General features: G+C 30.9%; 1 protein-coding gene across 7 annotated transcripts in view; it reads left to right on the plus strand.

Annotated features, from left to right (window-relative positions):
* Positions 1-27482, plus strand: part of LOC126768604 (protein lin-10-like) — a 122294-nt gene that overhangs the window by 57681 nt on the left and 37131 nt on the right. The window contains exon 1 of one of the 7 annotated variants that reach the window (XM_050486827.1): positions 1163-1311. The exons of the other annotated variants lie outside the window; for them this stretch is intronic. The gene's annotated coding sequence lies outside the window, so the exon portion shown is untranslated. Of the gene's footprint in view, positions 1-1162; positions 1312-27482 lie in introns of those variants that run through there. 7 annotated transcript variants of the gene reach the window in all.

A 27482-nucleotide genomic window follows, 5' to 3' on the forward strand; every position in this document is an offset into this window, starting at 1 on the left:
TGACTACGTCCACTGTTACTGTTTGCTCCATTTTAATCTCTATACTTTGTGCAATAAGAGTCACTGTCGATTCAAACCCACTCCTGTCTACTTTGTTCTGTGAGAAAGATAGCGTTCATTCTTTACTGTTTTTCTTTTGACTCATTTTATATTCATATAGTTTTGTATTACATTCCTCTTGTTTGTGGAAGTAATATTGTATCTTTGGACAATATTTGTAACCAAGATTAAACCTACTAACTAATTTAATCTGTATTATTTTATATAATTTTTTCACTTTATAAAAGAAGTATTGTATAATACTTTATTATTGTTATGAAAAAACTTGATTTATTAATTACATTTTGATAGCTATCTAAAATATTTTTTATATATCGGCTTAATTATTCCCAACACGTAACCATAAATATTTTAATTGTAAATGCTGAAAGCTTACAAAATAAAATGGTTTTATATACTGACATAAAAAAGGTTTCTTGCGTTTAAAAATGGTCACGTAAATGTGTTGCAAGTAAAAATGATTGGAAGATATGAAAGAATCCAAAATTGTTCGCTTTGGATGTTTGCTGTTGTGTCTGGATGCGGAAATATGAAAATGTTTCCTGATGTTTGCCGAACCGTGATAAGTTGATTTATTGTAGGTGCCTACGTTGTAGCTCGATAAGATAAAAGGATTCTGTATAAAACTGTCACTAAAACATATTTTAATGTAAATATCGCGTTTCTTTGTCTTCAGTCAATCAATGGTAGAGTAACTTTGATGTCTTCATTCCTCAACTTTTCTTATCGTGGTAATATTCGTTATTTTGTCACAGGAAGTACTTTAGATTTTATTTCCATTACTGGCGAAGTAATTTATTTCGCCAATCCAATTTCCAGTCAATCAAATTAGTATCGAGTAAATTAAGTATAATAAAAAAGCCTCCGATGATCTTAAATAAATGCTATCACTGTGCGAAAGCTTAGATGTTATATAAACGGTACTGCTATCAAGTATTCACCCATGAATTCTATCAAGAACGGACCCTTCAACACGCTATCGGAATTCGGAAACCTAGAAAGGTTTGACAAGACCATTATGCGAATCCATCCCCTACGCAGGGTGTTACGCATGCGCGAAAGCCGACGCGCCGCCCGCAGTTGCTCCACCACACGTCACCCGTGCACACGTTACCAACTACCACTTTGCCGCAGTTGACGCAGTGACGTTCGATAACTTATCGACAATCGAAACGTGTTGAGGTGTTGTGTTACGGATGTGATGAATGCGGTGAATGGATTGCGCCCGTGAACAACTTGCTCGGATGTGACGTAAGTTTTAGTGTGATGCGCATGTTGCTTATATATTTAAATGGTTAATGTGATACTAAAGTTCAATTATTTCGTAATACATGTGGAATTGACAGGGGTGATGTTGACGTAAGAGTTATTATTCCATCGCTCGGTTACATATGGGTTAGATTTCTGAAGGGCAAATATTTCTACTTTTGTTTTTAATGGTATGTAACCTATAAATATTTCTCTTAAAAATTCATATGTAAAAGACATTTATAAATGTAGGTATTCTAGTTTTTTCAATACATATTTTATTAATTAAGTTTTGTTATATGAATGTTTTCAATTATATCGCAATGATCAATGTTCGGAAGTATGACGTAAATCGAAAGAAAACTTCTTTAAATATTTATTTCGTAACTCTGACCGATTTAATGTGACATTCTAAGAATTCTTTCTTTCTTTTAAGGAAATAATGTCGATACCTACTTATGACATTTTGTTAGCAATCTTTTCTTTAGCTTTGTATATGTCTATTCGTGGATTTTTACTTATTTAACATTGTGTCAAAATCTTTTTAACGTTCATAGAAGTATAGCTTTGATATATTTATTTTTGTGCAATTTGCCTTACTTTTTGGTAGTTTTTTTCTGCTCAAATCTGCTGTGTTCTGCTCTTAGTATCGCAGCGGTATAAAACTACCTCATATGATCTTGGAAAAATATAAGTATTAAATACAATGACTTTTTAAAAAATTAAGAATAACTTACCAATAAAAAAATGCAGATTTCTAGGTTAAATGTATACACGAAGTAAACGAATACGAGAAAAAAGAATATTAACTACGTACAAGTACGAAAACAATGACCAGAAATAAAGAATTTTTGCACTTAGGGCTACATGTTTATTTGATGTTTTTAATTAAAGCCTTATTAAATAGTAAAAATTAAGACGGATTCGTAAAATAAAGTAAATGAATATGAGTATCCATTCTGACACCTTTTAATAAAACTCGGATTGTAGTATAAATACTAATTATGACGAAATAACAAAATTAAACTCTGACATTTTGAACGATTTTAGACTGGATTTTTTTGTAGCTCAAATTATATCAAGGTTAAATGTCTCTTTTCTCATGTTACATGTTTTGCTTTTTCATTTTTAATATTTAGCTTTTTAATAGTCATATTTTATTATTAATGTAACGAACTGTAGGAAAATATATTACGTGCATTATGATGTCTCTTTGTTAAGACCATGAAACTAAAAAAAAATATCTTTTAAAATCGAACCGATTTACCGAATATATGTATGTACGTTGGCCAATCTTAAAGCCTAGTCAAGTACGCAGAATATCCACAAGTGAGTGCACAACGTAGATGAACTCTCTTTACCCTTTCTATCGTAGTTCAAAGGACGGCAAATCGAAACGATCCGAGATAAATCAGGCCAACGGCATTACTTACTTACTGACCAAGATACATTGATACAATGTTTTAATAACTTGTTCTACCTTAGAGCTGTTAATGAAAAATGAAATTAAAAAAATACTAACTTTTACATACAAACGTGGATATCGACCCCGGGATCTCGAGATCTACAGCCTTATAAGATAGTCATTAGACAAATTGTGTTTTTGATGCATTTATATATGAGAATTTACAATATTAATATAGTCGTACAGGCTTTATACATTTTATTTATAGGTATTATTAGTCCAAGCGTTCTAACTTGTTTAACTTTCAGACTAGTTTAGATATTTTAAGGAATTGTAATTCCTTGCAATAGTACCGACTATTAGATAAGGCTTAAATATATTATTATGATATTCTCTTTATTACGTTTTTATCTTCATAATTTTCTCAGGTCTACGATTAAATTATTTGACGAAGAAATTGAAGATACATGAAGACAATAAGCCATAACTTAAAAAACCTAAAAGAAACCAAATGCATCATCCTTTTCTAAATTATATAAATCACTTTAACAACCGAAGTTTTAAAAGAAAATATAAAATATATTTAAAAGTGTATTTATTTATTATTAGTTATTTATATAATGTAACAGTAATTCAAATCGTCCACAAGTGGACCACTTTACTACACAAATCAGCGGGTAACGTAACAATGATAGTGTTTGTGCTGTTAAAACGTTCGCTTACACTGAAGTTAGCACACACCAGAGTTTGCTGCACCTCTTCAAGCATGTATTATAAAAGATTGAATGTTTACCCTTCCGATGCTCTGCCGATGAAATATTAAAATTCGATATGACGTTACGAGTTTTAATCGACGTAATGGATATCCGAACATATATTGCAACCCTGTTTTACGAACTTACAATATTATTAATCGTTAATGTATTTTTTATGCATAAAATTATTCGAACAAGATCTATAAAATAACGGTAGGACGTGTAGAATAACATTGAACCTTCGTGTGGTCGATTGATCATTTCAATAAATCAATTTTAAAAAATCCCCAAGACAGGAATATAAACTTAAAAAAAAACCACATAGACAGTTTATTTCAAATATCTTAATAAATTTTAAAACAACATTTAATTCGTCAAATATTGGATTTACCTATTTTTTATTAGGGTACTGTAGCACTTTCCATTGTCAATGAATTACTAATATATTTTCCCCTCCTATTAAGCGTAAATATTTCTTTAGGGTTAGGATCGAAACTGCAATTTTTACATTAAAAGGCGGCTTTTATACGGATCGTTGAGCTGTTGAGGCCTTATTTTTATAAAATATCACCGTAATTAATTGCGGTAATATTTTATTTATGTATTTTATATGTATGTAAAACAAACTAATAGAAGTGAGAGAAAAGACAATAATACCTTTAAAGGTAAAAAAAAACAATAATTTTACTTCAATTAACTAATATAAAAAAAGGTTTAAGGAAACGGAGTTTCTTAAAAATTACATTCTCTGTAAGGTTTATTCTAGATTACAGTTTGGGAAATGATTTTTACTCCTACTTTTAATGCACGTGTAATGCTAGTGTAAGTTTTCATAATCTTTTTAAAGCTCTTCTTATCTTTGCTGTAAAAAAAGTATACGGTTTCTTTTTTCAAAATATTTATGTAACGTCTAACACACAAATGAAACATACATGAGCCAAATTAGATAGAAGCTTGGTATTTCTGGACGTAGTGAGTCAGCCTTTGAATGTTTTTTTTCCTACACAAAAGTAACTATTATATTTGTTATACATATATTTACACAGGATGACAGATAATGTATAATGTGTTTGAAGTTATAGCGTTATATTGTTATTTTTTATATAAAATAAATATTTATACTGGCAAATGGGACACCACCGCGACATTGCCTCTGCACGAAATTAAGTATCCCTCGCAATGTCACTGCATCACCTAACTTGGCTATTAATATGTCATGTTCCTTGTGGCCTGTAGTTACACTGGCTTACTCCACCCTTAATCCGGCACTTAACAATACAAATTATTGTTTGAATATATCGTGACTACTCACGATATATTCAATATCGTGATAGGATATGATTTATGGATTCAAATACTACTCACCTATAGGTGACCTTAAATCATTACGTGCTAGATGTACAAGTATATTCAGACAAACAAATGAGAAAACAGGAATTAGTAAATTTGTAGATAGATATTTTCATCACACGGTTCATTGTTAATGTGATCTCATAGGCAATGTCCTTGTGTCTTTGATTGTATAAACACTGACATCCTTAACTTTACAGAGTAAGACATTTTTTTCTTGACAATAAAACCTTATTTATATAAATGATTTTAATTAATTAAATATTATTAATTATAATACATATCGCATTGAATGATTGCACGATGACTCAGCTAATGGAGTTCGAAGGGGCGCTACCCTCTAATCCGAATTACGAATCGAATAGCAAGGGGTGCAAACTTAAGGGTACCTCTGCGGTCCATTGGAGAACGACATGAATATTACCACGACGCAAGGAGGATTGTTCATCTTATTTCTTGGGTTTATTCTATGAGTCATGTGCTTTGTATTAGTATTTATAAAATATTATCATTTACAATTAAATTACAGTATTATTATTTTTATGTCACTTAACAATGATACAGTGAGTTTTGTTGTGGGTTTGCCGTAAAAAGTTGTCTCAAACTGGCCTCAATCGATCGACGAAAATTTAGTCATAAAGAATCCGAAAGCCCCATTAAAACAGTAACGCGACGCCATAGACAAGCGTATATAATTATAATTATGTCATGTCTATCTGTACTTAGATCTGTATCAACAGACAAATGTAAGCCATTCAAATTGTACGTGATATTCGACAAAGTGGAGATTTGCGTAATCAGTTACAGTTGAACATGGAATTGATTATTTACATAGAATATTTGTTAAATTACAATCAAAATAAATTATAGCTTATATTTGTTTATATAGGTATAGGTATGTTTATATATTATTTATTTATTAGATAGCCAACGATATATATTAAGATATACATTTTCTTATTGCGTATATAAAAATAGTGTTACAGAATGTGTACCAATTATAAGCAAGCATAACATTTAAATAAAAACTTCTATAATTAGCAAAAAACAAAAAATATAAAATAAATCCTTAACTTAAATAATAAAGTATATAACTGAATTTTGATATTAAACATAAAATAGTGAACATCATTATGAGATTCTTCTTATGGATTTATAGACCAAAACTTTAATTCTGTAAATACAAACAAAATTGAATACGTATATGTATGAGGTATTTTTTAATATGTATATACATACTCTTTTAATAAATCGCCGAAAGTATGACTAAATTAATTTTTAACAACACTACTAAATGTGGTTAATCTTTTGATATTAATCTTCTGATAAATTTTATCTTAAAAATAAACAGAAAAGAACAGTTAGTGCCATTTAAAAAACTCTTCGAGAAATACTTCATACGAGGCTATTGGCAGTGCTAGGAGATACCGGTTGACCTAGAAAGCGGGAAATTTGCATATCGGTAATACCGCGCTGTATAGATTGCAGCCTGTTCTGCGGGTCGCCTGTTTCACGTTACACTTTCAAGTATTGGAGTCCATAATTTAATCAGAGTAGAATATTCAAATTAACATTATTTTTAAATTTATGAATACTTTTTGTTTAATGATTTGGTAAAACAAACGTAAAATCCAAGAAACTCAGTGAAGTAATACCTAAATTTCTATACATATTTATAAAATTCTATATTTATAAATATTGTAAAAGTATTCTTTAATTATATTAGAACTCGTTCAAACGTTAGGCGAATTCTAATCCAATGTTGTATGTCACTTAAGTTATTCTGAAAACTACAGTGTCAAAAATGGTGATACATCTATCCGTCTCGATCTGATTCGTAGTAAAATATCCCTCAGTTTGCAAAGAGTCTAAAGCAGTCATTCGAGATATGTGGACAAAAGTTCTTCTAAAGTGAAGGGGACCGAAGCTTCAACCAATATGCTGCTGCACTGCGGATTGACCTATATATGTATATGTAATAGAACTTCTTTCGATATATGCATTTTTCCTTACGATATTTCCCTTTACTGCTGAACGCAATTTTATCTCGACTGGTTAACTTATAAATTAACAATGAAACCGTAAATTTCTTTAATACACAACATAATTATGAACATAAGCGATCATAATTTCGTTGTGAATTAATAATTATATAAACACTAGGTAAAAGGTTTTGCGCTGGCTAAGCTATTTCCAACTTCGTTTTATGTTAAAACTTTATAGTATTACAACAAACAAATAAGAAAAAAAATGTTTAATTTAAAACTCGAAAATGTATATTACGAAAAAGTAATAATGATGATGTTACTTCTGACCTATTTCGGCCACGGTGGTTATTCTCAATGAAGACTAGCCTCCCTATACTACTTGGGACATTACACAAGTGTGTGACAGCTAGTGCGAGTTTGTTTTAGTTATTCAATATCGTTTAACTGCCTTTGTATGGAATGAAAACAGCGCCGGCTAGTAATAATAATCGGAATTGCATACAAATTGCAGTTAACGTCAACGATATCGAATAAATAAAGAAACTTGCATTAGGCATACCAATAGGACGGCAAAATTAACACGATCCGATACCTTCTGATTGTAGGCAGATTTCAGATTGGCAGGCTGCTTTCGAATTATTTGACTAAAAAAAAACCAATAACATTTTTTATGGCCCGACCCGGGATTGAACCTAGGATCCTGATGTCTGTATTCTTATAAAGTAGACATTAGATACGAAGAGACGATAGAGCACGACGTCGTTAATGCCTAGTACTGAGTATACATATGTAAGTTTGCACATTTACTTGTAAGTTTAATTTCAATGCTAAACCTTTGCTTTGAAAAGGGTAACATTGTGAGATAGTGCTCTGAGCTTAAACAATATATCGCGTCGTTAAAGCGTTTGTAATGAATGACTATGTAGGTTGCGATGTAAATTTAATCATTTAACAAAGAAACTTCAGTGTTCACTTAACGTTTAGGTTAATATAAACTCTAATAAACAGCGAATATAATGAAATATTATATTATGAACCGTAATAACCGAACAATTAGAACCGATTTTTCCAAATTATTTAAATGTGAATCGGGCAACTGCTCCTGTTTTTAATTTTTAATTTTTTATTTTATGATTGCTCATAAATGTTCCAAGCTGTTAAAAAAATATCCTCCTTTACATGTAACAACTGACTTTACCCGCAGTTGCATAACCGATGTTTTATTTTAATCTAATTTCTAAAAAGTATAAAACTTTAAGTGTTGCTTGGTTAAAACATGATTAAACTTTAAATGAAAACTCTTTTTTATGGACAGTTTTCCCACAGACCCCTTTTTAGCGGCCATCTCAAAGCTCTTATTTCAAGTGCATTTCCTTGTAAATCGCTTGGAAATATTAATGCCATTGACTTGTTCATTCTGGTTTCTTTAATGCAGCGTACTTCGCTGGAGACGACGACGTGGTAAATCTAGTGTTTATGGTTTTATAATCTATGGACATGGTGTTGGAAGTTTTTAATTGTTGTTTATCATATAATATTTATGAATTCAACCTTTACAAGACTGAGAAGGACTCAGGAAATTATTTTTTATAAAAAAAAAATACAATAGTTTAATATTATTTGAGATATGTTATATATCGTTATTTGGTTTTTGTATAAACTTAAAATATTTTTTTATATTAATAATATTATAACAATATGGGATAGATTGTTACAAATAATTCAATTAATGATGCATATTGATGGCGTAAGCGCGGATAAAACAAACATCCCTCGATGTTGATAGGTCGAGGTTCGACCCTCGTCATTGTTAAGTTAATGACTCAAAATATACCAATTTATCCTTATCGCCGCCAAAATTCAAACAGGATCCCCGTCTATTTCTTACATCGGAGCCACTCGTTACAAATAAAGCTGTTATGAAATCCTTCATTTTTGTTCCCTTTATCTTCATTAACGATTATGAATGTTATGAATTTATCGTTGGTACTCTCTTCTGTTGTTACTTTATGTGTCTATGTGTAGTTGTTTCAAATGAATGTATATATATCATATGTATTAACTTTCCAATCGTCCAACATCCCAGCTTCGCGGTCATTGCTTTCATCAAGCTTGATTACAAGATATTGACTTCAACCTAATTTGACGCATAATTGTATAATGATTTAATAAGTTCACATTAAACATTAGACATTTAGCTTATAAGTAAGGCCTATAGTGTTTTTACATTAAGAACAGCTTGTTTGAACAGCAAATCCGCACGAGCTAAAGCTCGTGAACCGAGTTTTCATATCTTTTATTTTTGTTAACGGTGAAGGAAAAAATCGTGAGAAAACCTGCATGCCTCGGAAGAAATTTACCTCTATGCTTATTCGCAAACTCGCACAATTAATTCAGCGTGATGAAACAAGATACAAACCTTTTCCTTAACAATAAGCGACGCCTTTGTCCAGCTGGGAGATGATATTTACATTAATTACAAAGCTAACTTTAGTATAAAATGGAAAAAAAACTTAAATGTTCTGAAAACTAATCCTATTATGCTCAATAATAGGCTCCTTCTATTTAATTTGTAATTTTAAGGAAACTTAATTTAAAAAACGAAGCAAAAATTATGTTAACCCTGTTCAATTTATTCTATTAATTACACTGATTAATGTTTCGGTAATAAATGCGGTACATTATAATCATGCGAATGTCATACGGTCAGCGCGAGCTCGCGTCAGTCCACTTCGGTGACTAGGGTTATATGTCGCACACTGGTTGAGCGATTACGTAGCTTCGTAAGAAGCTGATTTATGTGTCATAATATATCAGGATTAGTTCAAGTATATAAACTAAATTACGTTTAACGTTAAGAAGATCTTATGTCCAATTCGTGACAGACGACTATAATATATTTTTGACTCGTTGACTCATGGGAGAGATTAGTATTCGAAATCCTGGACGCAGACAGTTTATAAACCCATTTTTCTTTTAAGCCGCCAACTTGCCAGAGTTGTCGTGGCTTATGTCGTAGCTTTCACACATATATACATGGTTTGCATTTTATCCTCCCGTCTACATGTTTCTTATTAAATATTCACAATGACGAATCAGCAAAATATATTTATTAGTTTGGTTCTCTATAAGGTTTTGATCATACAAAGATTAATATCAATCAATCTCAATTTATGTAAAATATATTTTTAACAAATAAGTATGTCGTGTTACGTATACCGCATCTATTTAACAAGCGATTACTGTACACTTAACCGGACCTAGCCAGTTTACTCCACAGCCATGTGAATCAACCGCACGATATGCCCTACGATCGTTAACAGGGTCATTGACTGCACTGCGGGGTTGGCAAACAACCCATTTCGATTGAGCTCAGTTCTCTATTCTGCATATTATGTGCTCTGTTTATACGAGTATTAGTCGATCGACGCTTGAGCACTAGTCGAGACAGTCTTAAGTTATTGCCCCATTTACAATTAAACGGCACAAAGTCATCTTGCTTTAGGTACGCTTGTGCAATAAATGAAAACTTAATATGATTTGATTGGATCTCTTCTTGGCATTTGACATCTTTAAATAGTTATAATGTGGAGAAATTTTGTATAATGAAAAATATAAATGTGAAAGTAAGTCTGTCTTTCTTTTACGCTTTTACAGCTAAACTATTGAACCGATTTTGATAAAATTATAAAGCAAGCTCAAGTAAGAGCATATGCTTCTTTTATACAGAATACATGGCCCCGATAATATGCAGGCAGTGCCGCGTCTGAACTAGTTAAAAATAAATAATTCGTACTGTAAACAATAATGTCAGTGTCAAAACCACGAATTATTTCAAGAAATCTAAGATTGTTTTAAGTGACCCGAGTTACTTCTAAGTATTTTGTATTGTGTCACATAAAAGCTATTTCGCTCCAACGGTATATCACTTGTCTAATTGTATTAAGTAAAATATTTGTATTTGCTAAAGTGAGATTTAGATGTTCTTGTACTTGAACATATTTGTTTATAACAAACCGTATTTGGTATCTTTTGTGAATATACATAATGTAGGTAATTGTACATTGTTATATTTGTTTTTAGTTTGCGTGAACTTTAATATGAATATATATACGTATTTGAACACCTTAATCGCGAAACGTGTTGAGTGCTTTAATGTTTTTATGAGTCTACCTCGTTGGTCTAGTGGCTAGATATAAGATCGCAGACTCCAAGGTCCTGTGTTCAAATCCCAGGTCTGGCCAATAAAAAGTTATTGGGTTTTCTATCGAAAATTCTCAGTAGCAGCCCGGAGTCCGGAAGTTGGAACACTCCCCTTGGAAACGTGTAAAGCCATTGGTCCTGCGCCTGAACTCTTTCCGGTCGTGTCGGATTGCCGTCCCGTCGGATTATGAGAGTTAGGAAATTCCGACACTCTGTGCACTATAATATGTCCTGCGCAGTTGGCTATTCTCTCTTGAGATTTATTTATTTTTATTATGAGTATGATATTTCACTGAATTGAAATCACACTGAATTTGAATTTTCAAAATTATTTCCAAACTTTTTATATAACAGTATAGTTGTTAAAAATGAACACCACTTTAAATCTATTTATTAATTACTAGTTTCAGTCACCGGCTTCGCACGTATCACGTTGTTCGGTTGAGCAGTTAAAACAAACAAACGAACTCACATTCGCATTTATAATATAAGTAAGGATTACTAGTTAAGTTAATTGAAACTGGAATATCCATTCATACATTATGAATGGATATTCCGGCATATGTACGACCAGATAAAGTGTAACAGCTTATAACTCGTCAAAATCAAAGCAGTTTAATTTATTATTATTGTATTATACATATGTATATAATAATATAGCAGTAGTCTAACATACGGAACACTATAAATGTTATATATATGTACGGACGGCGCACGGGCAAATAGGCCTGATGGTAAATTGTCACCACTGTCCATAGATATTGGCGCTGTGCACGTATTTTAAAAAATATTAAATATCCCTTATCGCATTACATATTATGTCCCTTGTACCTGTAGTTACACTGCCTTGTTCAACTTTCAAACCGGAACACAACAATGTTAAGTATCGCTCTTTGGCATTATAATATTGGATGAAAGCAAAAAGCCATGTCACCAAGTGTATAATAATAAAATATACAAAAATATCTCATAAACAAGAAAAGATCAACACCAAAATGTGAATGTGAAATGTGCCATAAAATATAACATACATTATATTGAATTTTTTTCAAATAAAAAGCAATATGTACGTCTTAATTTTAAGGTGACATTTACAATTTGACGTAAAAATGGCGCCTACATTGCTTTTATGAACATTATTATTTCCTTGGCTTTAAATGTTGTTATTAAGAAAGGAGAAAATTTTGAAAATATACCACGACTGGGTTGTTAGTTTCCTGACCAATACATATAAAGAAAGAAAATCAAATGACTTACCTAATGTATCCTCTGTTGGTCTGTCTGAAGTAGAAAGAAGGTTCCAGTGTATATTTTTTCATTCATTCATTTCGTTAAAGTTTGTGTAGTAAGGATTTAAAAGTTATACGTAGATCCTTATTCTACCCGTGCGAAGCAATGGCGGGTAGCTAGTATAAAAAATAATAATAACTACGGGATAATCGTTTCACTCCCGCTCGCACGGAAGCAATATGGCGTTGACATATCTATGTATGGAGCTAATCTCCACCCGGCACTGCATTCGTTTAATGTGGAATACTCGCGCAATTCCTTTTGTTCTGTGTTCTGGAAAAACGTAAAATATTAGACATTCTTTTGAAATAAGCTAACGTAAGAATAGAAAATGTTCCAGATAGTGGTTCGTGCTTAGTATATACTACATATTATATCACAAATATTTAGTTTACAATACATTTGCCAGTTTTTGTCCAATATGCCTCTTGCTTTATTATATTAGGTTTTGGATTTGGCGACAGGAAGAACCTAAAAGTAATTAGATAATTATTATCTGTTCTTGCACTAATCTGTGTCATAAATTATATTATATTCTGTGTTATTCAAAAATAAATATGAATATATACGCGTACACCAAATGCTTCTGGTTTGTTTTTAATTGAATAAGCTGTGAATTTTTTTAAGTACTTATGTTATTTTTTCTCTTTTTTTACAGGTAAGTATTTTTAATACGAAGACAATACGACTACTACTACAGTAAACTTCGTTCTCGTCAGGTGATGTACCAAAATGAAATACTAAACAGTAACAATAAATCTCAAGCTCAATATTACATTCATGACCACTCCTAAAACTATATTACGTCCGGTGGTAAATTGTTGTTAAATAAATATATTTAAAACATTTACTAAAATGTAAATTATTAGCTTATGAAATACTAAGTTACTTCCCGGTGTGAGTTGCCATGCCATTTTTAATTATTTTGTAAAATTATCTGATATGAATTACAGATTATTATATGTTCAAGGTAGGACCACTTTCGATGTGTAAACGCATATGTTACTTACAAAATCGATCAAATGTTAACATTTTATGAAATTCAAACTATATAATTTCAAAGAATTATATATATTCCTATATTCCTTATAGCATTTATAGTATTACTCTGAAATAAATACAATTCCAGGCCATCACCACAGCAGTACAAGCATTCATTAGTGAGATGTAACGTGGTTTTTGTTTGAAATACAAGAAATATGGTTCGTAGAACATATAAAATGATAACAATAAAATGAAAACACTCTTAAAAATAGACTGTAAAGAAATACTTTGTTTATATTAATATATCATGCATATAAAAACGTAATTAAATTCAAGTCATTCATTCGTCTCGTATAATTCCTTACATTATATTATTCACATCTCAACGACAGAACCACGTCATCCCACCCATTCCCCCCTACCCTTTCTTCCGCTTGTCACTCATGTATCCTATTTTCAAGTCTTGCCAGTGAGAAATTTACTTTAATAGTCAAAAAAAAATATTTTTGTTTAAAAAACACTTCAGGCAAGAATAAGTAAAAAAATTTATCGTTTCTTTTGCTTTACTTTCTAAGGCATAGAAAGGTTTTGAAATTAATTTAATTTGAAAATCAATAATATATGTACGCCTTAGAAATAAATGATTTCTGCGTGATAAACTCAAAATATTCATGGCATAGACAGTGGATTAAAATTTTCTTAAAAATGTAAAATAGCTTGTTCACAAAGAGTTTATCTTGTTTTTCTAAAAAAATTATAGGTATATAAAATATAATGTTAAAATCTATGTTACCGTACACCCTTGTAAAATAAAACTCCCCGCTTTAAAATCACGCGGCTTGAGCTTTATCTTTATGTATAAATTCGCCAAACAAAGTTTTAGTATGTTCTACTTTAGGCAGCGTTCGCTGGAAAAATGGTCTTGACTTGAAATATTTTTACTTTTAAACTACTGATAAAATAATGGTGACTTCGGTGGATGAAATAAGAAATACACAATTTTTTGTATTGACCTGAAATCCGAGCGTAGCGCCACTTACCAGATTTAATGGAAACCATCCATCGGTTTAGGTACACACACGCACAGACGGACTATTTAAATGTATAAAGATAATGCTGATTCGATAAATTCCCTTTTATAATAATTATTTCACAAATTCAAGACGAAACAACGTATAAATTCAGGAATACTAGAAAACAATGAAATCTTACCTCGATCTCACTACTTAATATTATATACCTCTATTATGCCTCTAATACCTTATTTATTTGTTGTGATAACGCTATTTGATGACAAATATACATACATCCTTGTAATGTATTCAAATACAAGTAATACGTTGTTTGTACATACTTCTGCACAATATTTTATAGCTACGGTCTCACGGTTCGCGAGCTCCGAGGGAGGAATTGAAGATGATTACAGAAATATTCTTATTTTATACATTAGAAACATATTACGATGGATTTTTTTCATTGACATTCGTTTGCAAAAATATTTATTATTATTTTTATTCTTAAAAAAGCAGTGAACGGCAATGTAGATATATTATTTTTGTAACATTTTGATATACTGTTGTGTACGTCAGTAAAAACTTTAAAAAAGCGGTTTTTTCTAGTACCATTCATTAGTCATATCATTTTATATAATTTATAATAATTAGTAAAACGGGAGTCTATATGAACACGTGTCAAATCGAATATAATATAATTAATATCTTAAGCGTGTAAACATTAATGCTTCATAAATTTTGTCACGGGTACATATACTCGGGGTTTGTAATTTAACGTGACGTGGCGCCTTCGAGAAATTTATTGTGCGTATAGACAATATCGGGCGTAGAGGCGCGTCGTAATGCAAAGTAAATTTTGTGCCTCGTTCATGTTTATTGGACATTTTGTATGAACGACGCGTTACCCTCGTATTTTATAAAATTTGATAAGTATACACGCCGTGTATTTGTTCTTACTTATTTAAAGGTTTTGTTTATAGTTAATATTTTTTTTTATGTAATGTCAATAAAAATTTAGAAATACATGCCTAATAATCAGTTTTAAAAATCAATTACAAATAAATAATGAATAATATCACGATATTTCATCACGAATACCGCAATTCTTGAAGAATCAAGTTTTCAACGAGTGCGTCTTACCCGTTATGACCTACGGAGCCAAGACGTGGACACTGACAGTGCGTTTGGTCCACCATTTTAAAGTCGCTCAGCGAGCTATGGAGAGGGCAATGCTCGGAGTTTCTCTGAAGGATCGAATCCCAAATATGGTGATCCGACACAGAACCAAAGCTATCGATATAGCCCAAAGGATTAGTAAGATGAAGTGGCAGTGGGTAGACACATATATCGCAGAACCGACAACCGTTGGAGTAGATGTGTTTTGGAGTGCAGACCACGCCTTGGCAAAGGTAGTGTCGTCTCTCTACGCTCCGGCTAGGTGGAGTGACGATACAGACAAAGTGGCTGGCAGCGGATGGAGGCTGAGAGTTGAAGATCGAGCTCAGTGGCGTGCCATTGGAGAGGCCTATGTCCAACAGTGGACGACGAAAGGTTGACGATGATGAGGATGATGATGATAATTTTAAATTTAATTACAACAGTTTTTAAATTTTACTGCAAATGTATTGTTTATATGATAAAGGAATCAAAAAACATTTTTTCTTTAATTTCTGTCAAAATACTTTTTTTTAAATAAATCAATTTCTTTATGAAAACACAAATTAAATTCGCACGTCAAAGTTTATTTTACTCAAATACTACTTAGTGAGATTTTCTGCAACACTCGCAAACAAATTTATTGGATTTAATAAGAAAGTCAGTGAAAGATTTTTAGTAAATCCATTGTTGTTGTATCACCTAAATGAAAAGATAAATTCACCTCATAATTTATGGCGTAATAGGTTATTACCTAGCTGGTCATAATCGTTTTGCTTTGCCTGTGAACCAAATAACTTTATTAAAGATTTGACTCTAATGAGGACAATTATTAGGTGGACAAACATTTCATTACGCTGGTGTGATTCTCTAAAAGTGTTATATACCACACACATAGATCATAGTATATATTATATAGATGTAATATAAGTTTTTATATATGTGTTTTATTATCTTTTTTTTTTGTAATAATTATGATAATAATCACTTCGTATTTATAGCATCATGGATCAATGTTTTTTATTTTATTATTATAAGGTAATGTAACTTTCAAAATAACGACGTCATTTTTTTATTTATACCTATTTATATTAAAAGATGAGATGGCCTAGTGTTTAAAACACTTAATTTTAATCGAAGATTGCGCGTTTAAATGCGGGCTAGCACCACTGGAACTTCATATGCTTAATTTGTGTTTATTATTCATCTCGCGCTCGGCGACTCAAGTATAGGATGATAATCTGCGACATGTTTACCCGTATTAGCCGCGTAGTGGAGTAAGCTTCACACCTTCTGTGGACCAAGTCTTCTCAAGGGGTTGAGAAGACTTAGGTCAGCTGTAAGACAGATTTACAGCCTGTTACATACATTTCAATCAAACATGACGTAATAGAAAAAAGGTTGCTTTTTCAAAGATGAGCAGTCATCAGTGGGCTGTAAGTAATAAACGGCTGTAAGTTGAATTCAATGGTGAACTTTCGACGTAATAAAATGATTTTATTGTTGCTATTTAATTATATAAGTGTATAAGGGACTTCCTAATATTCCGATCCATTACAATAACTAATAAATCAGAAGTATAATTAGAGACAAAAAATTAGGCCATGTTTACCATTAGTCATATTCTAAATTAAAATAAAAGCTTTAGATGGAATTTCTAACCTGAATATCTAAAACTAAGCGCTTAACTCAGAGCATACTTAACCCCCTTAGGAACAACCGAGTTTAATTATAAGTAAATAGTACCAGCTATTAGTCGCTTTCAAATGTACATCATAATATTTAAAGGCGTTATACTATTAATATTTTGCATTTACACGAAGACATTTGTGTATTGGTTGTTTCATTGACGTGACGTCAGTTCAGAAAAATATTCAAAGCAATGTTAGAATACTATAATATTAAATTATTTCAAAGTCGAAAATTAAAGTTCATTACAATATACTTATAGAATGTGACCACGTAACTTGTATTTTTATTCGTAGCCGTGTAGACATGATGTAGCAATCGTAATCGGCTTTCGCACCTACATAGCTACAGCGTACATAGCTTACATCGGTGCTACGCGCTAACAATATATAATAGAAACTTAGTAGCTTAACATTACAAAAAGAATCATTCATGATTTATTTTAACATTGCAATATCGCATAGTGCATTGTAAGGAATATAAAAATCTTCACTACCATAAAAAAATGACATGTCATGTTGTATTGCTTACATAAGTATGATTTATAAAAATACTTATTTATAGAAAAAAAAAACAAAAAATATTATTTTAAAGACAAAGTGACTTTCGAAGTGAAACATTCGAATTAAATAAGTGCTATTATGAAAATAATACGACATCAAAGCGTACGACTATATTAGGATTTAAAAAAAAACACGGATAATATAACGAGTAGTATAAATTTGTACTCATGTACCGTTTCTCTAAATAATTGTAGTTTATACTGTTATATTATCAGTCAGCGGAATATAGCTTTGCAATTTAATATTACCAGACAACCAGATATGCAATAGATAAAACATGTCAAAAGTACTTTAACGGAACGCTACTCGCAATAAAAGGTTTAAAATAAGAGCCGTAGCGAGTATGGTACTTCATTTACAACGTCGCCTCTGCAATGAGAAGTCAAGTGGATTCACTTGGCGCCGGTGCAATTTGTGTCCCCGCGTTGCGCCTTTCAATACGCGTGCTAGATACCGTCATGAAGATATGTCAGTCATAATTCCTAATATATTTTTTTTGAAATATCTGAGAATATGTCGAATGTTAGAATGTATAATCAATTTAAAGTTAGATACTTTTAAAAACATTTAAACATCGATCGGGTGTAGTATAAGATCATTAATGATGTGCTCCTGACCGATTTTTGCAATGCGGACATTTCCAAGGGAGAATAGTCAACGTATGACATATTATATTGAAGAAATTTGTGGGCGAACATTAATACCTTTTATTCCCTCACTCTCATAATTCGATGGGACGGCATTCCCACACAACCGGAAAGAGCTCGGGCGCAAGACCAATGGCCTTACGTGCATTCATGGCCTCTACTAAGATTTTTTCAACTGAAAAACCAGTTGAAAAAGGGTCCGGCCCGTGGTTTGAACTCAGGTGATCGAGATCTTCAGCTTTATACGCTAGTTACTAGACTGTCAGAGAGTTAATACTATCATAAGACATATTTAAATCTTATGTCGTTTGTACATGGTATAGTGACACATGCATAAAACATATAAGACACAAACTAATGCATGATTTACAAGGACAAGCATTGATAAAACAAAGCCAAGGTACATATATAAAATGTATTCTATTATAAACAAGACGCGTGTTAACCTTTAAGCATTTAAATTTCCTGGAAATAACAGATGTGACTGTTATCAATAAAGCAACATCCCGGAAATATTCCATAACTTATAGTCGCGACTTTGTTTGCATGCACGGATCGTATTGAGAAATGCGTACTGTTTATGCCCAGGAAATGAAAATGTAAAATTTCCTGAGTATTTTGATATAATATTTTTCTTAAAGTTTTAGTTATAGCATGTATATTAAATTTTATTTTTCAGGCAGTATTCAACTTCGCCTGTTGGATGTTTGGCTTAAAATCGCGCAACTGAATTTTTAACCAAATTTCATAATTATAAACGATTTATCAGAAATTATCCCTTATTTGATGCTGGTATGACCAAGTATCATATATAAATACATTTGATTGTTTGAAATGGCAGCCTATAAAGCTTCTTTTAAAAAATGTATTTAATTATAGTCTCTGCTAATATTATGCGAAAGTAACCCAGTTTGTCTGTTACGCTTTCACGGCTAAATAACTGAACCGATTTTGATGAATATTTAGTATGAAGCAAGCTTGAACCCCAAGGGTGAACAAAAGCTTTTTACGCCAAACACCTGCTGCTCCTTCCCTTCTATTATATAATAACTTTTACAAATTTAATGTACTTTATCGATTTATTAAATAAGATATACATATATAATGTCGTGTCGTATTTATTTATATTATCTTAATGTCAACTTATATATTAAATAGTTTTTGAAGTGCAGCTTTGTTTTAGTGCTGCCAAATAAACCACAAAGTACCCACTATGCGTGATCCTCACAGTGCGGTGAAAAGAGTGGACCTCGCATTCACTACCAGCTCCATTTTCATAATCTAGTCTTTTAGCATATATTGCAAAGTAACACCTAAGCGTATCGCCGGCACTCTTAGGTGAAATGAATGAACCCGCCAAGCGCGTCTAGCGAGGCTACGTAAAGATTAATTGTATGTATTTTATATTTTGTGTTTAACGGTGTCTGTGAGACTATGTAACTTATGAGATGGAATAATGTATAAAAAAATAATCAAAATATCTTAATACACAGTTTCTATTTGGAATTATGGCAAAGTCATGTCAAACGTATTTTTCTTATTTTTAAAATAGCGTGTCAAACTTCTTTTATTTATTAATTAACAGCTGTCTGACTTACAATGTGTAAAATTCAAACAAAGTTACTCCTTCCATTTCCCTTTAAAGTTGAAATTTTCAAAAGAATGGAATTTCGAAAAGAGCGCGGATTACGTTATAATCTAAACCTGTTAAACATTTCAGTATTGTAGGTAATGTAGACTCAGTAGTTTCGCTGGTATTGATAGTTAGTCATGAGAAACGATTTTATAAGTATAGATGTTGCTATATATAAGAATAGATGTCGAGTAATGTCATTGTTATATTTTGATGACCGGATATAAAAAAAATAATATATTTTTTATGAAATTTAAACACACATTCCAGTTTTAAAATTGTATATATGAACATAATTTACGTCCTAAAGGCATTACAAATGCGAAATTGTCCAAAACACTAACTGCATCTACTTCACTACAAATTAATATATTCGGGCTGTTGGGGTCAAGCGCTCTCTGGCGGGTCGAGGACGATACTCGCTTATTTGTTGCAGTGATGTTATTAATTTCTATCAAATTTGCTGAACATCCTTCATACACCGTTATTTGATTGGCAATTATTATTAGTTACTTGTTTGTATAGTGTAGTGTATTCAGAATTTTTAAATTTTCAACTTGTTTTAAAGTGGTAAAGATTTTTGTAAGTATTTGTATAAAATTGTATAGTATTTTCATGATAATAGATTTATAACTATTATTCTTTTTAAAAAGTATCGATTTGATTTTTATTGTATTGAAGTAACTATGATACGAGCATCATAAATATACTAATTAAATTTACTCACACGTTCATTGATGGAGGGCCTTTACACAGTAAAAGACCTTTCTCTCGGTTAAGTCGCAATAATATTAAATTTGTAAGATTTAATAAAACATTTTTTTTTTAAATTAGATGAATTGACAATTAATATATATCTAAATCACAGAAACATAATATTCCATGATTTTGATTATTGTTATTGATGGCAGACAAGCTTCAATATATGAATAAATATATCTGTAGTTCACATGCCAAAATCGCAGCCATCTTAAGGATTTGAGTTGATTTTAACTTTGTGTTAAAATGATACCGACCCTTCCTTACCTAATCTATACCAGCTGTGTTAGTAAACTCAATTTATTTTTCAATCTTTATAAACGAGTTGTCCGTTTCTTTGATGTGTATATAATTTCTATAATTTATATTTATGCTATTTAATGTTCCTGCAGCACTCACCACCACCACCACAATCTTAATTTTAGGATTATCGATAACACTATAATATTCATACACATGTTTGTTGTACATTGTTTGTTGGGCTCTACGATGACTTCTTGGTTGTATTGAAATGTTGTGTGCCAATTGTTCTTGAAGAGGGTTTTACTGTTCTTCGCGGCCTGTATGTTGCGTCATCTCTTATATGTATTCTAGTATTTATGAGCTCAAGGTTTTTATGTGTAAATATTCTTAAAAATTTCTTCATTTGTTTTCATCACAGTTTTTTTAAAGTTATAATAACATGTCCTAAAATACCCAATATGTTGAGTAAATATGCACATTCGTAGCGCTGCTTGTAAAACATTCGTTTCCATTTCAAATTTGTTTTTTTTTCAACATTTACTTTGATGTACGAGTTGGAAGTTATGATTAAAGTTGATCGTATTTAAGTGCAGTAGATGCGGTGTAGCTACTTTGATATTCAGTAAGGGAATATTAAAAGTTACTTTTGTTATTATTACAAGCTTTTGTTTAACTTGCAATGCATGTTTGTTCGGGTGGAATCTTAATCAACTGATTGAGCTGAAATTTTGTATACACGTGTAATTTTAATGACAATGTATGATTAACTGTGTGACGTCATTCTAAATCCGACATGGCGGAACACCCAAGATGACAGTCTAGTTATTTTTAATGCACTCCTGCAATATAGGTATCATATGAAAGGCCTTGCTGAGAAACATTCAAAAAATAAAGTGACGTCACTCTTAATCTAAAACGGCGGATTTCTAAAGATGGAGGACTAAATGTTTTAGGCTTACCTACAATATGGGTATCAAATGAAAGGAATTAAGAATACGAATGCTAGTTAAACACCGTTGTTCCAATTCCTCTGAAATTTTGGTGTATTGGGGTTTTAGGAGTCCTTGATTATGATATTGAGGTCGAATTGTTCAAGTCTGTAGCAACGGTTGGTTAACTTTGACTTGAGGAATTAGGCGAGATAGGTGTCAACAGCAATAAACAAGAAAACATCATACAATTAACAGACTGAGAAACCTTTCCAGCTATAACTAAAAAGTAAAAAATAAATTAAAAGAAAAACAAGCTTTTATGTTAATGCGCTAAAAGAATATAATAAACTTTCCCTTTAAAACTTTTACTATCAACTTATAACGTAATTTATATGAACAGCTTAAGATTTACTTGTGTAGATAAAAATAACTAAATTAAATAACTTGATCTGATTGATTTTAATTTTTAAAATTTTCAAACTAAGTAAATACGAGTACTTAAATCTCGCAACAAGCTTTAAGTTTCTTTTAAGCACATTTAAATAAAAGTTTTGTTTTTTAAAAAAGTTTTTTATTTTTAATTTATTCATTGTGAACTTAACGAGCAATGAACAAGAATACAGATTGATATTTAAAACTTGGCTATCTCATCTCATTTTCAAGGGAAAATAAGCACGAATCAAACGAAGCTTTATATTAGTAGTTAATTGTTTTGATTACATTGATAACAAAGACAGTATTTTATTATAAACCAAAATTATCAATGAGATAAAGATTTGTAATAACTGTGCTTCCCAAGCCCAAGGTATGTTTTTCTGACCTGGCGGTAGATTATTAAGCAAGTGACTTACTTACCTACCTTTACTTATTTACCAGGTCAGTTTCTTTATTAAATAAATATTTTGACTTACTTTGATTAATTTCCACTTGCACTAATAACTAATATTAGTTTATAATTTATAATATTAGTGTGTATTATCATATAATAGAATATTCATATTTTTACTGAAATTGTTGCATAGTTGTGACAGTTACTAATTTCTGATTACAAAAATAACAGCGTTTTATTAAGAGATTTCAGTTAACGAAGTATAAGACGGTTAATAAATAACTTGAATATTACACAGAACCTACAAATTTGGAATACTAAAAATGTCAGACACCGCTGAACAAACGTAAAAGCGTGCCAAATGCATTCTGTTTTACCGCATACTACAAAATAGCGTCCACTATGCTCGAACTTTCTTCTCGACGAGTACACCAAAACGAAATGCGATGTTTGTTCTAGTCGAAATTGGACGAGTAACACATGTTTGTTAATAACATGGCTCATTAAAGTTATAATATCCCCTTTTTTACATTTTGCAAAGACAATAAACATTTTTGTCGGGGTAAGTGGAGACTTCGTTAAAAATAAAATAAAAATTGCAATAAGTTATAAAATGATATTTCATTTGCTACTTCATTATTCATTATTTCACGTGCTATTGCACGTCACGTAAATTTTTTTGGTAGTAATAAACATATTAGTACTATAAAGTTTTGCGAACGAAATAAATAAATAAATATTAGCTTATATTGATATCACGGGTATTATCGTTTGTTGATTTATGTTGCGATGTGTGTACAATTCCATACAAACATATATTACGTTATGAATTTCATTTTATTTACAAGTCACTAAACAATAAATATGAAAATATATTTAGGTGTTAAGATTCAGATGAGATCATGTTTGATACCATTAGTTGTCCTTGTCTATTCTAAAATAAAAAAAAGTAAAAATTTCTAGGTTTCCTATAGCACAACATTTTAACCGTGACTTGTGTTGTGTTAACATGAAAGCTATATTCATATACGTACATTGAAAACCTTCACGAAAGCTGTTAAATCGTAACAAAGTTGATGATATGAATTAACGACTATTAAATGTCCTGTTGAATCATATATATACCTACAAACCAGAATCTTTTCTCTCTAGCGGTTCGAGTCAGCCTTACATAATACAGCTTCCGCTAAGTATTTTAATATCCGGATTAGAACCTTGTACCGCGGCTCGGGTGCGGTCGTCGGATTGTGGTTTGCATTAGAGTATACTCCAGACCCTTTCGCTATTAAATACCTTTTGCGGTATACGGTATTCTTCTTGAGAAATATTTATATGACCAATAATAAATATGAACTTTGTATGTACATACAGTATACTACCATTTGATAATATTCATTCGCGGAGTTATAATTTATATATATATATATATAATTTATTTATATATAAATTTCAGATATTTTTTTATAGTGTGCATTTTGCGAAAATCCATTGGTACTTTTTTAAATAAAATTGCGTACCTATTGCGCTTTGGTACTTTCAATACAAATATTAAATTGCGTTGCACATTTACTTATTATATTATTATGAGTATATCTCATTTCGCGCTTTGCGATGAGTGAAATATATAAAAAATCTTGGTAAAAGTAGTATATTTTATAAAGTTCGTAGTCAGTTATTTTGTACAAAAAGCGATTGATCGGTTTCCGTACTTTTACTGTATCATTAGCCGCCGTTGCTCAGACAGATAATGTTTAATCAATTTCAGCTGGCGTCGTCGGGTCAAGCAACTCTTGCCTCTATTGAGTAATAGAACTATTATGAGTAATGAAATATGTTTATAGATTAAAGTTGTATATACAGCTTTAGCTATGCTACGTGCAATATTTTAAAAGACTGCATTCTTGATGTGATTGATTATCAATAATCTTAGTATTATAAATTCCTAGTGTAGTCATAATATGTGGCACAGAAGGCAATTATGTCGCGGAGTTTTGTAAGTCGTTACGGTGTGTTTAATTCATTATTCATTTACATTTTTTTTAAATTATTTTTTACATTTTAATTCACACCTACTGAAGCAGTGCTGTAACAGTGTGCTAGTTTTCATAATCGTGTAAATTCTGGTTTTAAACGATTTGACCGTTCGAGTTTATATTAAATTTTTATGACTAAACAAAGATTAAAACCTACGCTACGTTCATAACAAAAAATATATTTAATCTTTACCCAATGGTAAAGACTACAACAGTAACAATACATTATAATATATAATATTATTTCTCAAATTAATAATACACAATTTTTAACATACGTTCAACGAATTAATTTTGTAGATTTTCTTTCGTAGTAAATTAAATTCGCTTATGGAAAAATGAAATCGTTTTAAGGAATATTGATATTATTAGAAAAAAATAGGAAAAGAACAATAGTATTGTAGTATTTATTCTCATATTAGATACAGGTTATGTAATGTTATTTAATTACTAAATGGTCTTACAAAGGTCGTTTTATTTTTATTTAACTGCATAATATTATTAATTTTATTATAATTACACACCCAAACGTTTTCTGAGTTCATCTTTTTTACTATTATCACAATAACTATTTTCAGTGAGTTAAAACGATAATCGCACAAAGCAAAGGTATTAAAGAAAAAGGACGAACGCTGCGTTCGTTACCGACTCCCATGTGTGTGTATTCGCTAATACGGCCTCACTTATAGCACTTATATGCTTTAAAACCCTCCTGAAATGTAGCAATAAACAGGAGACAATCCCGTACGTGTATACAAGCACTTTGTGTAGAATGTTTATATTGATGTGTTTTTTTTATACGTTTTGAATCATTACGAAACTGACGTATGTCTGGCTTACTTTATTATTACTTATTTGGGGGTGTACAAACTCGTCTTCCCAAGCACTAGCTTCTAACACTATGTCACAATGAAACCAACATTTCCAGAAAAATAGTTTAATTTTTTGCTTATAATACAAAAACATTAAACACGTCTATGTAATACTATAAAACAAACTATTGTAGAAAAATACGATGTATACGATATACGATGTAGCCACACTTTTATGAATAAAATAAAGTCTATGAAAGACTCTTAAACGTAATTCGAGATCAGTTTGTCCTTAAACTGCCCGAAGTCAATTTACTTCTGACAATTGTCATGTGCAATAGCGATATTATTAGAGAGTTATAATTGTGAAATAAAACCGTGTTATTATTGTATTTTAATTTAATAAAGTGATTTAAATGTGTTAGTGAAGCGATTTAAAATAAATTGTCTGACAATAAATGTGTCTTAAACTATAGTCGCAACCCTTTGTAGTAATTATTTTACACTATAGCACGAAATATACAAATTGCTTCTAACGCTATTATCACTTAACAAAAATCCTATTAACATATAATATTTTTACTTATTATTAATATATGTAAGTACCTTGACATTTTAAGTATTCGAAAGTAGTTATTTTAAAGCTTTAAATAGGTGTAAAATAAAAATAAGCAATGAACATTTATATATCTTACTAGGTACTTCGCTATAAAGCTTTTAAATAATAATTATTTTAACTCTATTGGTTGCCACGGCGCACGACAGTAAATCTCCAGTAAATTTTTCTGACATCGTCAACAATCATTGTCATATTGCAGCCAATTTACACAAAACCATAAAAAATACTCACTAACACAAAAATCCGATCGATAGTTCTTTTATTTATCGCGTTCATATAGACAGACAGACGCGGTGGCGTACTTTGTTTTATATATGTAGTGGTGCATACTGGGCCGCTTTTGTATGTGAATATTGTACATTTTTATATTTATTTACATACGTATGAATGTGAGTGAACTGAACTGAAATCGTATATTTTTCTTTCGCAAAGTGAATAAAAAATAAACTATACAACAAAATGTTCATACCTGCGCTTATAGGAAGGGCGGGTTGGCTGATAGAGATAGTTTTTAGCATTAATTATTATTAAAAACACAGCCGCGATCTCCGATTATTATAAATATTTGTATTGAATATAGCTCGTACAATATGTAATTGTTTTCGGAGTATTTATTTTATGAATTTCGTTGATTTCTTACTCTAAGACAAAGTAATATAGTGAGGACTATTAAATGCAATTCACTTATTTTATATTAACAAATTGACGGTAGCTTTACATTAATTGTATTGCCATGTTAGTAGCGTACAAAATTACTGTATTTTTTATTAAATTTGACATTTAAATTAAGCAATACATACGTATCCTATGTTCATATTATGCAAATGAAGTGCTAGCCCGAGAACGCAGGAACATTGTTTGCATGCAAACATTTTAGACGGGTCCGCATCAGCGCTATGAAGTTATAAGGAGAGTATTACATATTATTTTACTGAAAATGGTAGAAGTTTGAAAATGTTTTACAGAATTCATTATTTAGGATATTATATCATATGAAATATACATTTATACATTAACTGTGGTAATTTTTTTGTTTACAATTATATGATTTTTTCTTAAAACATCTTTATATTTTAAAATATTATTTACGTAGTTGTATATTTACATATATTATATTTAATTAACATTGTATAGTTACACAGTGTTTTTTTTCGAATGCAAAATTGTTAATAACTAATGAAAAAATGTCGATTGGATAAGAGTAATATTTTGTATTTAAGTGTAAAGTTTTGAAATAAAACGTTACATTCTGTTACATGTAGGCTGACTAGT

The sequence above is a fragment of the Nymphalis io genome, chromosome 1 (genome assembly GCF_905147045.1).
Source record: "Nymphalis io chromosome 1, ilAglIoxx1.1, whole genome shotgun sequence".
Lineage (NCBI taxonomy): Eukaryota > Metazoa > Arthropoda > Insecta > Lepidoptera > Nymphalidae > Nymphalis > Nymphalis io.